General features: G+C 45.3%; 1 non-coding gene across 1 annotated transcript; it reads right to left on the bottom strand.

Moving 5' to 3' along the window:
* Nucleotides 1–1,024: 1,024 nt before the first annotated feature.
* Nucleotides 1,025–1,131, bottom strand: LOC138845915 (U6 spliceosomal RNA). Its single transcript, XR_011383239.1, has one exon. It is a non-coding gene; the product is annotated as a U6 spliceosomal RNA (small nuclear RNA).
* Nucleotides 1,132–14,638: the final 13,507 nt, after the last annotated feature.

Raw genomic sequence — 14,638 nt, forward strand, 5'->3', positions numbered from 1 at the left:
TTATTATACTCTAAAAAACACAGTAAAACAACTGTTTATATAGTATTTGCATTGTATTAGGTAATATAAAATACCCAGTGATGATTCAAAGTATATGGGAGGAGGTGCATAGGCTCTGTGCAACACTGTGTCGTTTGTATGAAGAACTTGAGCATCCTGGGATTTGGGAACCTAGGTGAACCCTGAAACAGTGCCCAGGGATAGCAGGGGCTGACTGAACTCCTAGCCTGCAGGGCCACTGTACTGTGGGGAGCAACTCGGACTAGACTAAGTTACTGGAATTAAGACTTATTCTATGCATCTGCTCTCCCACAATATGGCGCTGGGAGAGGAGGAAACAGCTTCTACACAGCTGCCTCCAGTTCAACCAATAAACAGCAGGACCTGCTCCTGATTGCAGGAGAGCAGCGTACTCGGCGTGTGGGTAGCAGAGTTGGGATTGGAGGAAAAGGACTATAAAGGAGGAGAGAGACAACATGCACCAGGAACATCTAAGGGGAACATCTATCTGAGGGAACACCTGTGCAGCCCCCGAGAGAGCCGGCCGGCGATGTGCAGCTCCCCCGCGGAAGTGGGGAAAGTGGTAGGGGGAACCGCCCTTCCACGGAGGTGGAAGGGTCGGTAGCCAACCCGGGAAGAACCAGCAGCAAACCCGGGGAGGGCCGAGCAGACAAAAGAACAACGCAGGGTCCTGTGTCGTTCCTCCGCGAAGAGGGGGAGCGACATAATGGTGCCGTGACTCGGATAGGAAGCCTAGGCAGGGTTTAGTGTCGTTCCTCCATGAAGAGGGGGAGCAACACTGTACAAAATGAGTTCTCAGTAACAGGGTCAGTGAACCCCCAAGTGGGAAAGACATCTTGGGCCAGACTGCATTCCACCCTTTGCTTTTGCCATCATAAGAAAAAAAAAAATATATATATATATATATGTATGTATTTGGTCTCTGGCCCAAGCCTTTGTGCCTGACAGAGCTAGCTAAACCCCTTGGAATTTCCTGGATGACATAAATGGCTTTTTTTTTTTTTTAAATATGGAACGCTTCACGAATTTGCGTATCATCCTTGCGCAGGGGCCATGCTAATCTTCTCTGTATCGTTCCAATTTTAGTATATGTGCTGCCGAAGCGAGCACCATAAATGGCTTTTGTTCTTAATCTTCTTTTTAAAAATTATTTATTTGATGGGCAGAGAGAGAGAAGAGAGAGAGAGGCAGAAAGCTTTCCCATCCACTGGTTTACTCCCCACGTGCTCATGATGGCAGGGGGTGGGGTGAGGCTGAAGCTGGAGACTCCACCCACGTCTCCCACATGGGTGGCAGGGACCCAAGTACTTGAGCCATCACTGCTGCCTCCCAAGGGTCTACACTAGCAGGAAGCTGGAGCTGGCGTTGATCTCAGATACTTTGTTATAGGATGCAGTAACCATAACTGCTAGACCACCTACCCACCCTGGGAGCAGTTTTAATTCTAATGAGCCAACCCTTAAGGGGGTCCTGGATAGCTTCAGGATGACGCTGTTTGCCAGGAAAACCAAACTAAGATTAGGAGCTTGGAATGTTCAGATCCATTTCCCATCTTCCTGGTAGGAGAGAGGGGAGGAGACAGAAACAGCTCATCATTGGTCATGCCTCCATAAAACGTCCATAGGAGCCTAAATAAAACCTAAGTAAAAGCCTTCATAAAAGTCCCTGAGTTCGGGTTTTGCAGGGCGTCTGGCCTGGGGGGACACATCCACATGCCAGGAGAGTGGTGCCTGCATCCATACTTTACAGGGACAGATGTACCTATGCTTGGAACACTTCCAGACCTTGCCCTAGGGGCATCTTCATCAGGCCATTGCATTTTATCCTTTATAAAATACTTTACAATCAACCAGGATCTGTAAGTAAATGTTCCCCTGAGTGCTGTGGGCTGGGACTGGGAACCGCTGATTTGTAGCCATGTTGGACAGAAGTGTGGGTGCCTGGGACCCTTGATATTTGTGACTGGCATCTAAAGTGAGGAGCATGCTTGTGGGATGGAACCCTTAACCTGTGGGGTCTGCTCTACCTCTGGGTATTTGGTGTCCGAATGGAACTGAATTTTAGGAGAATTGGAAAATTGCTTGCTGAGGGAAACTCACACATTTGGTGTCAGAAGTGTAATGAGTTGAGAAGCAGTTTTTCCTTTTTTGCCTCTTTATGAGTTGACAAGGTACCCTCTAGAAAGTTTTCAAGAGCTGATACTGGACAGTGGTTTCAACAGAAAGCAGAGAAACTGTGTGACCTTGGCAGCTCACAGCCTCCTCCCTTGGTTCCCTGTGCTTAGTGAACCAAGTTGGTGAACAGGCCCACCCTCTCTGGCTGTCCAGCTTAAAGGTCAAGGGGCTGAAATGGACAGTGAGGAAAGCCAGTCATTCAGTGCCAGTTTTGGGGGTGGGGAGCAGGAGCACAATAACAGGTCTGCTCTTGGGCAAATAAGAGTTTAAAAACAGCAAACATAGGATATATGCTAGACATTTGCAAAAAGGTGGACGACAGCATGGTTTTGAAGAAGACTCAAGCCAGTAAACAAAAGAAAACTGCAGGGAGCAACTGTGAAGCATCCATAAGCGTTGGAGTTAAGTAAAACAGGAGATAAATGAGAAATAATCCCTGAGTCATTAGACAAGAGAAAAGAAATAAACAAAACCAGAGATATTGATACAAAGGGAGCCTGTAGAGCCACAGAAATAGTTTGAGGAGGTAGGGCCATTTATAGAATTACAAATGACCTCCGACACAATAACAACAGTGAAATTGACCTTATAGAAAACCAGATTGTGATATAAGGGTCATCCCATCTATCTAAGGTTATGTTCAGGGCTATAATTGTCACCCTGGATGTTGCCAGTGAAGGAATGGTGGTTGAGATAAATGCGAAAGTCAGGATAAATGAGGGAGAACCTTTTCTTAGGATGGAAAACTCCAGAGTCTTAGACACAAATGTTCAGAACCTGAAGGTCTGTCCCACCCATGTGTAGCAGCAAGTACCATTCCGTGAACGCCATGTGAAAAGCCGTGTGGGCTATGTGGATTTTAGTTGAAATTTTTACTTAGATAATCCACATTCAGTTGTAAGAAATACTTCCCCCTGTGGCACATCTTCAGCACAGTACCACATCCAAGATACTGACATGGATGTAATCTACTGATTGGATTCAGATTTCTCAAATTTTACCTGTGATGATGTGGATTTAAAGCCACTGGAATCAATGCATAAAATTGAGGTCCATTTATGTGGGCTGGTCCCAGATCCAACTCCCTGCATTAAGTTGACCACTGGACGTCCAGGACTGCAGAAGTGGGGGAGGTAGCGCCAGCTGGGAGACGACACTTCACCAGCGTCAGCCCAATTGCACCTCCATCCTAGCATGATTCATGGGCTTGGGAAGCAGCGATCAACAAGGACGCCCGTGGCCTTGCAGTTGTACATATCGTCCCAAACACTGTGAAGTCAGCGTGTTCTATTTGAGACGCAAAACATAACCAGAGATAGAAAACAGAGGGCGGCGTAATTTTTTCTTTCCTCAGAAGAGTAACTAGCAGTTTCCTATGATCCAAAGCAGGGGTTTAAATGCTCATCTAAGAGTCATTACCCTCCTCTTTGAGTAGTGTCAAATTATTATAATCCAAGGGCACAAGAAGAACCGAGTGGTCAGCCGCCTACTCATATTGTGCGAACTTGGTCAGTGGCAACTCAAGAGACAATGTGCAGGTATCAGAGGGTAAGACCTACAGTATTCTGTTACTGGCAGCCAACAACATAGATGGTAACCTAATGTTCGCAAATGGACGTGATTCAGGTACCCAGTGTGATTCGTTCTGAACAATGAAAGGAAGAGAACATTGAAATTAAATTTGCGGCACAGGAAATCACAAATGTGCTTGGGAACCCATGGCTCCTGGAGGGGGTGGTTGTTAGCAAGCGAGTGCTTGATTCACCCTCTCATGACTGGATTCCCGAGTTTTCCAGGGTATCTCTGGGTGTGAGGTGGCTCCGCTCGAGTGTTATGCTCACTGAGTATGTGCTGGTTTTCACAGTTTTGGGTCTTTGGTTGGTCAAAAAGCAGACCAAGCTGGACACAAAGCCTTTAGAGAGTTGATTACTGGATTTCTATAGAGCAGCTTTTCTCAGCCCTCCCCCTCTGTGACCCCCTGTGTGTCCTAGGAATGTGATAGGAGCGGCTTCTCCCTTTCACCCTGGCCTCGGCAGTCCAGAAGATTGTGTTGTATAATAAAGAATAGATGTTTTGCATGTTTTAGGTCTAAAATTATGTTTTGATACTGCATGTATTTTTAAGACATTTTTTGGGGGAGTGGGAAAGAGAGCGAGAGCAAGAGAGAGAGAGAGACAGTGTACAGTCATTGATTGATTCAGCCCCCAAATACCCACTATGGCTGGGCATGGGCTCGGCTGAACCTGGGAGCTGGGAATCCATCCAGGTCTCCCATGTGAGTGTCAGCGAGCCAAGTACTTGAGCCATCACTGCTGCCTCCCAGGGCTGCATCGGCAGGAAGCTGGAGTCAGGAGCCAGGGCTGGGGAGTGAAGCCAGGCACTCTGATGTGGATTTCAGGAATCTTGACCGCTAGGTCAGGTGTCCGCCCCTGCGAATGTGTATCGGCCTGGTTCTGAAGGTCGTGCTTTGAGCTCTTGGCTGTTGGGTTTCGTTTTAGCTGAGGTGTACAGGAGCACTAACAGACCACTCTAGGGAGAGTGAAGAAAGAGGCTTCTGCTTGCCTCCTCTGGCTGCTCTAAAAGGTAACATTGCAGCTCAGAATCAGTGCTTTTCCCGGGAGTTGCTGTCTGATCAACAGGCAGCACTCTGACAATACAGTTTAACATAAAACATCTCTGTGGCCATCAGACTGATGTCAAAGAAAACGGTGCAAAACACTGCCTACTCCTGCTTTTATTCATCTCCCAATAGTCTCTTTCTGGGTAGTGCTAAAGCAAAACAAAAAACTATGTTGCCATCCCTAGTTCTATACAGTCCATGGGAATAGATTTAAAGAGACTTAGAACTATAAGGGGCCTTATAAATGAGTTAGTTGAGTTTCCTCTTTTGACTGGTTGGAAACCAAGGCAAAAGTAAAATCAGAACTCATACAGCTCTCTTGACTGTCAGTCTGATGGAGTGCCCCCCCTTATCTGTGGTTTCACTTTCTGCAATTTGAGTTACTCATGGCCAACTGTGGTCTGAAAATATTAAATGAAAGTTTGCAGAAATGAGCATTTTAGAAGTTTTACATTGTTTCCACTTGAGTAGAATGATGAGATCTTGCTCCATAAGCCTGCGGCCCGAGTCGTCACTTTGTCCGGTGTATCCATGCTGTATACACTCACTGCCTGTTAACCACTTCGTAGTCATCCTCATTACACAGCGTACATGGGATTCAGTACTGCCCATGGTTCCAGGCATCCGTGGGAATCACAGAATGTATCCTTTATGGACAAAGGTTCAATACCATATCTCTGATGCTTCACTTGGCTTATGAATTGATAGCCAAAGCTTCAAGAGATGAATTTAAAAAATGTGTCTGTAAGTGTGTTTTCACAACAACTCTATGAGGTAGCTATTGTCATTACTCTCATATTACAGAGGAGAAAATTAGGCTTTTATGGCTTATGTGGCGTGTCTAAAATTCAGTTCTCCACAGAGTGGCAGAGCTGAGATTGAATTCAGGTATTTTGATTCCCAAAACCATAGCGTCCCCCTTATCCTGTATAGTTATGGAAAAGCCAAGCAGATAGCTTTAGGCATTTTTGGGTGCTGTGCATGCTTCCACCTGCAAACCAGCTGCCTTTGGGAAGGAAATCCAACAGGATTTCACCTGCAGCTCCTCTTCCCCCTGTGGCAGCAAAGTGCCAGGCTGCGATGTTTGGGGCTGCTCCACGGCTCGGAATCTAGCACGGCCACTCGCCAGCGCTGTGACTTGGGGCAAGCTCTTTCACCTTTCTAAACCTTCAGCTTTCTCATTTGAAAAAGTGGGACAACAATGTCTAACGTACGGGCTTGTTACAAGGTCGATGAGGTGATGAGGCCTAGCACAGGGCCTGCTGCATTGTACAGCTCAACAAATGGGTCTTTCTCTTGGTCTGAGGGAGGAGGGAAAGGGGAGCAGGAAGGCCCCGGCAGGCAATGCTGCTGGGGACCACAGACTACAGTTGTGCTTTGCGGCAAACTTCTACTGGAGGCCATACATTCCTAATCTGTTGGTTTAAGATCCAAGGGCAATGATGAGAAGCGTGTAAAAAGAATTTGCAACCATTAGGATAGCAAAAAGAGACTTGGTCTGTCCATTAAAAAGCAGGGAAATATAGTACATGGAAAATACAATTATAGTTCACAAAGTCTAATAAATGAGGATCATGGAGTGAAATGGCAGAAATGTCAGAATATGAGGCCAGTTACAGTAAGCCCATATGGGTCACACTCCCCGGAGGCTGAAAAATGCCTCCCTCCCCAAAGATACCCACATCCTAATCCCTGCATCCTGTGACTGGTACCTTATACGACAAACAAATTATTAACAACTGAACAAACCCAAACCCCGGCAGATGTTATAGACACAGGAGTTTGAGATGAGGAAACGACTGGGTCATCCCTCAGTGCTATCGCTAGTTCCTTGTAGCAGAGAAGCGGAGGGAGATTTGTACAGACAGGAGAGTGGGCAGTGGGACCTCAGGGCAGAGCTTGGAGAGAGGTGAGCACAAGCCAAGGAATGCCGTGGCCACCAGCAGCTGGGAGAGGCAGGGAAATAGCCTCTTCAAACTGCTGGTTCACTCCTCAAATGGCTGCAACAGTTGGGGTTGGACCAGGCCAAAGCCAGGAGCCTAGAACTCCATCTTTGTCTCCCACATGGGTGCCAGGGACCTTGGGCCATCTTCTGCTGCCTTCTCAGGCACATTCGCAGTGAGCTGGAATGGAAGTGGAGCAACTGGGACTAGTCCACAGGGAATCATAAATCTGAAGAATTAACACTTTGCAGGGTCTGGCACTGTGGTGTAGTGGATAAGGCCGCCGCCTGCAGTGCCGGCATCCCATATGGGCGCCAGTGTGCAACCCGGCTGCTGCACTTTCTATCCAGCTCTCTGCTATTGCTTGGGAAAGCAGTATAAGATAGTTCAAGTCCTTGGGCCTCTGTACCCACAGGGGAGACCCAAAAGAAGCTTCTGGCTCCTGGCTTCAGATCAGCACAGCTCCAGCCGTTGTGGCTAATTGGGGAGTGAACCAGCAGATGGAAGACCTCTCTCTCTCTCTCTCTCTCTGCCTCTCCTTCTCTGTGTAACTCTGACTTTAAAATAAATAAATAAATAAATAAATAAATCTTTAAAAAAAAAAAACAAAAAATACTATGCAAACTGGAGCATAATGCAAGGAGAATAGATACAAGTAAAGAAGTTATTAAAATATTTCATAGAGGTGGAAACTAAATAAGTCACTATCAAACAACTCTTTGGTTCAAAAGGAATTGTGGGAAAATAGTGGAAGAGTTTGCACTGACTAGGAAAAATAGTTAGAATGACTACAAAAATACTGTATTTCAAAATTTATAGAAAATAGCTGAAACAGTATGTACAGAGGAAACTATAATTTTAAATATTTTTGTTGGGAAGAAAAGCATTAAACTAATTTAAGCTATAATCCAATTCTAGATTTCTTTAGAAGAGAAAAAAACCCCAAAGAAGGAAACAACATGGGTAAATAATAATGAACAAGAAAAGCATAACCACGATTAAAATAGATAAAATAAATGAATCAAAAGCTGTTACCTTTGGGGTGAGTGCTGTGGCATAGTGTGTTAAAGCCGTGGCCTGCGGTGCCGGCATCCCACATGGGTGCCAATTTGAGTCCTGGCTGCCTCACTTCTGACCCAGCTCTCTGCTATGGTCTGGGAAAGCAACAGAAGATGGTCCAAGTCCCTGGGCGCCTGTACCCAATTGGGAGACCTGGAAGAAGCTCCTGGCTCCTGGCTTGGGATCGGCACAGCTCAGGCAGGTGTGGCCATCTGGGGAGTGACCCAGCGAATGGAAGGCCTTTCTCTCTCTCTGTCTCTCTGTAACTCTGCTTTTCAAATAAATAAATAAATCTTTAAAACAAAAAAGGATAAGAGATTAAAAAAAAGTTGTTACCCTGAAAAAAATTATAAGTAATGGATAAGATCATTTTGATCAAAGAAAACAAAGTAGATAAAGTTGAAATGCAGACTATATAAGGAAAAATAACTATAGGTAGAACAGAGTAGAAATTTAAAAATGAATAATGGGTAACAAAATCAATAAGGAAAGTAAATTGTTGAATAAATCATGTTAGGAAACTTGGCTTATCATATGGAAAAATTAAAAATGGACTCCAGATATCTCTATCATGCAAAGCAGGGGTGAAGAACATCCAGGCCAGGGGCCATGTAAGACCCCAAACCATCTTTGAGGCAAACACAGACAGGACTCAAAATTCAATCAATTTACAAAAGGCTGATTTTTCAGCTGATCATTTTTATCTCCCAAGAGTGATGTTATCCAAATGGCCCTTCACAGAATAAAAGGCTCCTCAGTCCTGATGTAAAAGATAAAGCTATGAAGATAATCTCGGTTATTTCTTTAGGATCCATGGGCTGGAGAATGAATTCTTAAATCCCTGGAAGTTTTCAGGATTGGACAAAAAAATTCCCATGGATTTGATTATCTTTAATAATTTCTGTTCTAAGAAGAAAATTATGAACCATGCTAAACGACATATTTGGAAAATATATTTATTTGCAATGTGTAAAACTGGCAAGAAACTGACATGTGAAACGAAGAATTTTGTAAATTAACAACAAAAAGGAGAAAATGTTTTCATCTTTTCCATTGAAAAATGGGCAAAGAATATGACCATGCGTTTCATAGATGAACCCTGGATGGCTGAAATGCTCCTAAGGAGATGCACAGTCATTGGTATTTAGGAAAATACAAATGAAAACACAAGAAATTTCCAGAATGCTGGATAATGCTAAACTTAGGTGGGATATGGTTTTATCAGACGCCCTGTGCACTGCTGGCAATGGAAGAGCTGCACTGGAGCGCAGTCCAGCAGAAATCGTCCAAGCAAACGAAGAACACATGCTCTCTGTGACCCAGCAGTGCTGTCTCTGATGAGGTGTCATGCTAGGGAAAATCTCACAGAGGTCCAGGAGAGGATGAAGTTGTTCATTACAGCGTTGCTTCTGGTGGCAGGAAGTCCCTGGTAACCCAGGTGCCTCTCACAGGGGTCATGGGGGTGAAGTGCATACCTGTCACACCATCCACAGACTAGAATATACTCAGCAACAGGGCTAGGGTCTGCCTAAAATGCTCTTTCATCATTTTCATTGTAGGATGCTTCTCATGGTCAAGATGTCAGTGAGTATGTTACCTGCTCCGAAAGGCCTTAGGGTAGTAGATTAAAGAGGTCCATTAAGAGGGAGTGTCTTTTCCCTGCCGTTGAATCTGTGCTAATTTCAGTGCCACACTTAATTAAGAGACTGGGGCAAAAGTGGTGCTGTGGCAGTCCAGGCCCAAGTTTTGAGAGGGCTGGCAGCTTCTTGGAGTTCCATTCATGCAGGTGGAGCCATCATGAGCTTAAGGGTCCTACTTCTTTATTTATTTGAGAGGCAGACAGGCAGATAGAGAGCTGATAGATAAATAGGAAGCACTCCCCAAATGCCTTCAAGAGCCCACGCCTGGAGCCAGGAGTTCAATCCAGGTCTCCCAGGTGGGTGGCAGGGAGCCAATGACTTCAGCTTTCACGGTTGCCTCCCAGGATGTGCAATAGCAAAAAGGACCTGGAGCCAGGAATGAATCCCAGGCACCCTGCTATGGGATACACCCCTTTTGTAACCAGTGTCTTCACAGTAAGGCCGAGTGCCTGCCCTGATCCCACCTCTTAATACTGTTTTCATGGCAATTAAATATCAACAAGTTTTGGATGGGACATTCAAAGCATAGCATGTAGTTAAAGATCATTTTAAACCATTAAGTTTGGGGTGGTTTGGGACAATAGATACCTGGAGCACCTGCCATTTTTACTTTATTTAATCGGATACCCAGTGCCTAGAAAAGTGTCTAATTTTGAGAAGAGAAAAAAGAGTGTTGAGTCATTGGAACTTTTAATTGCTCAGATATGTTGGGAATTCCTTATCAGACCTCCCAGCCCTGGAATCCGACTCGCACCTCTGACATAGTCCATATCTGATGCAAAAGGACCACTAACTGCATTTATTTTTTAACCAAGCATTTTCCACAGTGTGATCTCATTGAATGCAGCTGTGTGCCAGGCAACCACCAGCAATTTGTCAGTGCCTACCTTTCCCCCGCCATACCCCTTCCCAGCATCCATCATTCTGTTGTTGCTGGGAGCTAGGGACAGGCTTCCACTGTTTGTGCTTGAGTGGTTCCATTCATCACCTCTGATTGCAGGGCTGTGTGTGGGGGTGGTGGCAGCCAGGGGATGCATAGCACCTTGGCCACGGGCATTTAAATGGACAGACTGTTAGGAGGACTTGGGAACCGCAGGGTGTCTCAAAATTTGGTGACAATTCCTTTTCAAGAATTGTTGTTTGGTTGTGTGAAATCCTTGGCATTGATGGAACAAGAGGAAAGTTGGTTGTGTTCAGCACTGAGCTGCAAGCCATTTTCTGAAACAGCTGAAGGGTGGAGCTGTTGGGGAGACTGGAAATTTCTTTAGTTTCAGCCTGCTGTTCCCTGCCTCACTTGGGTGTCGCCCCACTCTGTCATGACCTGTGTTGGCTGGGACACAAGCATTTTATCTGCTTCCAGATGACAGAACTTGGGGAGGGCAGACAGAGGATCAGCCAGCGGGTCCCTAATTTTGTTTATGGTTTTGAAAGACATGTTTCCAATTTTTCATCTCTTGATTCCCTTGATGAATGGGGTAAAAGGGATAGTATATTTTCTTTGTTTCATTTTTTAAGAAAAGGTGGAAGACAGAGGGAGTTTTGGCACCCCTGGTGGGAGTTAAGTGATGCAGGTGGGAGAGCGAAGGGGTTTCTGGCGGTGTTGCTGGGTGCTATGCTCTCTCTCCAGGCCATTCTGGAATTACTCTCTTTTCACAGCATCTTTTCTCTTCACAGCTCTGAGATGCGTTACGTGATAGCTCATAAATGCTGTACAAGGGTTGTTAGCATGATATGTGCAGTGAATGAATTGGCCTTGAGGGAACCTGTGGGGCTCTGTTATGAACTAAGTCCTTGGTTCATTGGCTTCTTGACACTCATAACAGCTTTTAAAGAAAACTAATGTGCTACTTCTTTTATTTTTAAAGATTTATTTATTTATTTGGAAGGTAAAGTGACAGAGAGACAGAGGCAGAGAGAGAGAGGTCTTCCATCCGATGGTTCACTCTCCAGTTGCCCATAATGGTCAGAGCTGGGCCGATCTAAAGCCAGGAGCCAGGAGTTTCTTCCAGGTCTCCCATGTGGGTGCAGGGGCCCAAGGACTTGGGCCATCTTCTGTTGCATTCCCAGGCCATTGCAGAGAGCTGGATTGGAAGTGGAGCAGCCGGGACTCAAACCAGCACCCATATGGGATGCTGCTGCTGCAGGCCGGGGCTTTAACCCACTGTGCCACAGCGCCAGCCCCTGTGCTACTTTTTGATAGTATTAGATATAGGTTCCTGGATAAATACTTAGAGAGCAGTTTGGTGCTGTACTTTTCTGTCGCTCCTGCAGGATATATTGTTCTTGATAGGTGAGACTTTATGAGGGTGCTTTGAAATTGTGTGGAAGGATAGAATTAAAAGTAATTTTATTTTGGTGCATAAATGTGTTGAAATGCATGCGTACAAGGGGTCTTCAAAAAATCATGGAAAATGTGTATTATGGAAAAAACTTAATAGATTTCAACATTTTTGGGAGGGGGCCCAAATCAACTAATTTTTTAATTCCCTTTTCACTAACTTTTTGATGCCTCCTCTCATTTTGGTCTAGAAGTCTGGTTAGAGCTCCCAATAAGTGATGGGAACTGGAAAGCTAAGGGCAGCTGGGGGTCAAGGGCTTTTTCTCCCCTTTCATAGCTGTCGCAGACGCGTGGTGTGCAGAAGGTCAAAGTCACCAGGGTTAGGAGCTGTGACTTCTATCAGTCTTGTAATATGATGCACCTGCGATGCTTGGGGAGTCACTGGTTATGCCTCGGGTGGTTTCCTTTTCTGGGTGACACAGGGCCTGAGGACTGGCAGCAGGACAGGCAGTGTGGGTGTCTTGACCTCCCTTTCCAGGATGACGCCGCCTGGCCTGTCTTTGCAGCCCTGGCTTTGCTTCTTGACTGCTTTGCCCCCTGCTCTGACTCTACCCTCCCTCAGGGCAGAGGTCTGTTCAGGGTTACACCATGGTTAATGGCACAACCCGGGAAGCACAGACACTTGGTAATTTTTGATGAATGAGTGAAGGATCTGAGCACATGCTGTGATAATAGATGGGAAAATTGCTCTGGAAATGTCAGGTACTCTAATTACAGTCCTTGTTAAACTTCTTTTGTGAATTCTAAATTTTGTTCTAGGTTGTAATAAGTATTTTTTTCCCAGCCTTGCCAGAACAAAGTCTATTAGAATAAGACTGTGTAAATTTCACATTCTGAAAAATCTGAACTTTTACCAGGAACCTAAACTCTCAGTATTAAAAAAAATTCATATCAAAGCACAAGATCTTACTTATTAATTAGTGCAATAAACTTTAAGGCATGCATGATGTTCATGCTGAGAATACAACAAATGAGACCCATTCCTGACCTCGTGTGCTGGCTTCAATCTGAAGATACACATGTTGAAGTCCCACTGCCTCACACCTCAGACAGTGTGACCTTATTTGGAAGTTGGGTGTCTGCAGAGGTAATTAAGATGAGGTTGTTAGGGAGGGAGAAGGGACCAGGGAGTAGAACGATGGGAAGTGGTCAGCACGGGCAGCTCTGCAGCAATCATGTTCCTGCAGTGGGACAGTGCGTGTGAGGGCTCCGTGGGATGAGTGAGGATGCCCTACTGAGGAACAGAGAAGGCAGGTGTAAGATGGAGTTGGAGGGATGGGAGTTCGGTCTTGCAGTGAAGACACACTTTGATTCCCAGCTAGAGCTTCTGATCCCAGTTTCCTGCTAATGCACACCCGGGGAGGCAGCAGGTGATGGTTCAGGCAGTTGTTGGATCTGTGTTTCCATATGGGAGCCCAGCCCCCGCTGTTGGTGGTTTGTGGCGAGCGAATCCTTTGATGGAAGCTCGCTCATGCTCTCTGCCTCTTTCTCTGACTTTAAAGTAAATAAATACCGTAAAAAAGATAAAGTTGGAGAGATATGAAGGCCACAGGACAGGCTTTTACTAATAAATAAATGTCCAATATCTTTTGGCACATGACAGGTTCTTCTCTCTTACAAGTAATGTCAGTTTGCATGTGGGTGAGAGAGCATTTCCTCCCTTCTTTCTTGGCCTTACTATTTTTCATAGCTGTTTTTGCTTCCTTGTTTTGTTCGGATGATTGAAGACTACAACTGCGTGGAGACCTGGAGGCTGAGAGGAGCTGTCTAGGGAAAACACATGCGATCGCTCACTCCTGCAGAGCTCACTGCGAGGGACACCCTGGCCAGCAGCTGCTTGGGGGAAGCGCTGGGGGCTGACGTCATTCGGTTTGCACCACTGAGTCTTCGCATGTCACTGCTGCCCTTGTCACTTGATGTTCTGGGCAGCCCAGGGTCCATTTGATCAGCAAGGACCATAAATGGCTAATGACTTCTGGCCTTTCCTATTCCTGAGTTATCTGCTAACACAGAGAGACAGCTTCATTCAATTTGGAAAATGTTAATAAGATGCCAAAAAAAATGAGTTCAGGGTGCGCAAAGGAAAAGCTTTTTGAAATGGCTGTATCATTCTTTCCAGAATTGAATTCCAACCATCTCTGTTTGTGCAGGTGAATTAAAAGACTATCAAAGCTGTAGATGTTTCTATTAACCTAATTAAACAGTGTCTGAATAGGGGCATGGTAATGATGAAAAGCGTTCGCGCTCTGTTAAATGAACTTCCTGGGCAAAGATAATGAACACCTGCCTCTCCCCTCCAGAAAATTCTCCCAAACACTGGGGCTCTGCTCTCTGGCTGACGCGGATCTTCCAGGACTGGGAAGCTCCTGTCAGTAGGCTCGACTTGTCGTTTACTTTCCAGTTGGGTTTTAGCAGTGGCAGTACCTGGGCTGCTGGTGCTGTGGCAGCTTCTCTCACCTCTGTCCCCTCAATCTGTGAGCTACTTCATTACTCGCTGGGATTTCATAGGAAAAGGCAGGGAGAACTGGGTGGGGGAAGTGAAATCATTTATTTTCAGAACCCAGGAGCAATTCACATTGTCACAGAAAGAATATTTGACTTTGCTGAAGTTGGGAGGAATTATGAATATTTCCATAATCTGTTTTGTGCCCGAGTAATCATGAGTGGGCTACGAGGGAGAGAGATGCTGAAGATATTAGGTCGTTTTGTGCCTTTTGTGTGAATACCGTGACTTTAATAGCTTTTAGAATTTTAGACAACGACCATGGTCTTCCCTCCTGGGGAACTTACATGATTTCTGTAAGTTTATTTCTATATTTATTTCATGATCTTTTTTTATTAGG

Source organism: Oryctolagus cuniculus, chromosome 16 (genome assembly GCF_964237555.1).
Source record: "Oryctolagus cuniculus chromosome 16, mOryCun1.1, whole genome shotgun sequence".
Taxonomy (NCBI): domain Eukaryota; kingdom Metazoa; phylum Chordata; class Mammalia; order Lagomorpha; family Leporidae; genus Oryctolagus; species Oryctolagus cuniculus.